Raw genomic sequence first — 3,371 nt, 5'->3', positions numbered from 1 at the left:
AAACTTTTATATCTGTCCTAAGAGTGTGTGGTTTGAAGTCATTTGTAACTCTTGGGTTACTTATTGGTAACAGCTTATTATCAGACCCCTGAGTTGCAGTGGGGGCAGGGATGCGCGCGCACTGCAGAGCATCGGCATCGCTTCTCAGCTCTCTGTGAGCTAAGATCAAGCATTTAAATATTCTCTAATAAACATTTAAATCTGTTCTTATCAGTTTAATTTTTTCTGACGAACATCTGCAAACCATTGTCCTGAAGATGGAATCTCCTGCAGCTATTTTTGAAAAAAATTGATGCTGCTCTACAGATCTACACTTCTGCTGAAACTGATTTGCATATAGATGCTGCTGATCTGCATATGCACTGCACTGCTGAAACCTTGAAAGAAATTTCTCTTTCTTCTTCTCTTTCAGCTACATCCTCATTGACCGCTGCTGTTCCTGTGTGCTTCACATCCTAGAAAACCCAACGGAAACCTGGCCCAAAGACCTGGACCACCAGCAAGGATGAAAACATTAGAAGCTGGCAGAAAAAAAACACAGCAGGCACCTCTACAGGAAGATTGAACAGCAGAAGGCCAGCTCTTCATGACCTCACATCCAGGAGCAAGAACATCTCGACAGCTCCTCAGGAGAAGGACCCCAGAAGAACCCCACCTGCTTCTCAGGTCCAGGATGCTGAACACTGCCCTGCTGCTACCAAGACGGATGACACTAGAGGAGCCTCCCTGAGGAACCAGGACCAGGATACTGATGGGCATCCCGCCGAGAAGGATGCCGCCGGAGGAGCCCCCCCAATGACTGAGGACCAGGATGCTGATGGCCACCTTGCCAGGAAGGACACAGCTGGAGGAGCCCCCTCACAGTCTGAGGACCAGGATGCTGATTACCGCCCCACCGAGAAGGATGCCCCTGGAGGAGCCCCCCAGATGAGCAAGAATCGGGATGCTGATCGCCGCCCCGCCAGGAGAGACGCCGCCAGAGGAGCCCCTGCAACAATCGAGGACCAGGATGCTGATCACCGCCCCGCCAGAGGAGCCCCCCAACAACCGAGGATCAGGATGCTGATCACCGCCCTGCTGAGGTCACTGCCAGAGGAGCCCCCCCGATGACCGAGGACCGGGATGCTGATCACCACCCCTCCGGGAAGGACACCGCTAGAGAAGCCACCCAGAGGACCGAGGACCAAGAGGCCTTCGGGTCCATACCCCACCACCACATCTTCACCACCCTGGGAGAGTTCAGGATGCCGGCTACCTTCATCCAGGTCCTCCAAGACCTCTACAAGGACTGCACCACCACCATCCGTGCCATAGACGGAAAGACGGACGCCATCCCCATCTGCCGTGGCGTGAAACAAGGATGCCCCCTCAGTCTCATCATTTTCAATCTGGCCATGGAACCGCTCATCCGAGCCATCTCCAACAGTTCGACCGCCCTAGACGATCTGGCTCTGGTCACCGACAGCTCAGAAAGCCTTGAGCATTTACATTACCAGCCAAGCCGCCTAGTGGATGGGCCTGCGATTCCACCCCAAAAAGTGCACCTCCCTCCACGTTGATGGTAGCACCAGGGTGCTGGTCCGGCCTTCGCAGTTCTTTATCCAGAGCGCTACTGAGGATTGGTTAATGTCCTGAATCCTTAATCTGAAAATAAACGAATACACGAAATAACCGACAACAGCCAAATAACTGTCACAGAAACTTTAATAAAATAACCTCTTCCAGATTTTGTGTAGGTAAATAACTAGAAAAAAAACAAAAAGAGCAAAATTAAAAAATGAAACACAAATTCCACTTTTTCTAAAGTACAATAACCTTTAAAATCACTTACACATTAAACTGAATAAAAATACATCAAATCTCTCTTGAAACATATTAATCTATTTTTAACAACAAAATGCAGCTTCACTGAAGTGAAGCCTCAAAAAATTGAATAGAAACTCATAAATGTTCCTCTCCACGGAAATCTTTAGTAAAAGGCGAAAGATTTATACGAAATGAAGAAAAACCAGAGTATACTTGCCACTCTGCGGAAGAGGTGTGAAGGCAAACGCGTGATCTCAGTAGCTCAGGGTGACTACCTGACAGCCCGCTAAACCTCTACCTTTTAGAGAAAATGGAACTGAACCGATTGACAGCCCAACTTTGATCATCGGAACCGGGGACACAGCGAGCAAAACCAGCCCCTTGACCAGGGACTTGCTTCGCTGCACGCAATGCACTGTGGGTATGCAAATAAGATGATCCAGCCCATCCTCGCTCAAAGGAGTCTTTTCTCTGGGCTGCCCCTGCTCGTTCCCCAGCCACGCGGAGATTGGGATGCCGCGGGGGTGGGGAAGCTGCTCTCCTGAGACAGTCCCGCTGATGCCCAGGAGCATGGAGCATGAAGCCCGGACGAGAAGCCAGAGGGCACTTGGCCCAGCAAAAGCACACACTTTGCAAAGTAACAGGAGCCGGGATCTCGGACATGAGATTCTATCAGCCAGCCAGGGTGTGACCCCGCATTGTACCTGCTGCTTGGTGTGCCTCTGCTGCAAAGTAGCTGGCCTCACTCAGATCCTTGGGGTTTGCTGAGCTGCAGCTCACCTTGATACACGGGAACAGCTTCAAACGGCGCTGCCTGCCTGTGCACTCAGCCTCACTTGGCAGGTAACAAAAGGGATGGAGTGGCCTTCCAGTTTCTGGAGAGTGACTGACAACATCCAACATTCTGCACTGAGGAGAAACTGATCTGAGACAAGGCGGGGAGGTCCTTCTTGTATTGGACCAACTTCCGGTGAGGGGAGAGAGAGAGAAGCAAAATGCAAGCTGCACTCTTTCCCCAGCAGAAGGTGGTCTACAACACAAGATATTACCTCCCCTGCCTTGCCTCTCTGATCTCCTGGATTCCTGGGACTGGACCCGGCTACAACTATACTGCATGCAAGAATCTGAAGTGTTATTTAAATCAGGTTACAAAGTGCCAAATCCCGCCAGGGCTGGTGCTTTTTTTGCTGCCCAGCCCTTTCTTTGCTGCTCTGCCGTTTCTTAGTTTAGGTAACTAGCCTACAGCTAGAATTGTTGATGAAAGTGCGTGTTTCCAGGCTTAGAGAGAATTTGAATGGGGCTGGAAGATCATAGCTTCATTTCTCCCAATAAATACAGGACAATCAAAGGTTAGTAGCTAATATGGAAACACTAAAGGCCAGATGCTTAATTCGTGATTTCTTTTTACATCAAAAGGATATGACATCACCTCCATATAAACTGAAACCAGGACATGCCTTTCAGGGCATAGAATCATAGAATATCAGGGTTGGAAGGGCCCTCAGGAGGTCTTCTAGTCCAACCCCCTGCTCAAAGCAGGATCAACCCCAACTAAATCATCCCAG

The 3,371-nt window shown here is 49.8% G+C and overlaps 1 non-coding gene across 1 annotated transcript; it reads right to left on the bottom strand.

Annotated features, from left to right (window-relative positions):
• Positions 1–1,901: 1,901 nt before the first annotated feature.
• LOC116832554 (U5 spliceosomal RNA) lies at positions 1,902–2,017 on the bottom strand. The gene has a single exon (XR_004375481.1). It is a non-coding gene; the product is annotated as a U5 spliceosomal RNA (small nuclear RNA).
• Positions 2,018–3,371: the final 1,354 nt, after the last annotated feature.

This window comes from Chelonoidis abingdonii, chromosome 7 (assembly GCF_003597395.2).
Source record: "Chelonoidis abingdonii isolate Lonesome George chromosome 7, CheloAbing_2.0, whole genome shotgun sequence".
In the NCBI taxonomy this organism is placed as follows: domain Eukaryota; kingdom Metazoa; phylum Chordata; order Testudines; family Testudinidae; genus Chelonoidis; species Chelonoidis abingdonii.
The sequence above is the reverse complement of the archived record's forward strand: the minus strand, read 5'-3'. Positions and strand labels throughout refer to the sequence as shown.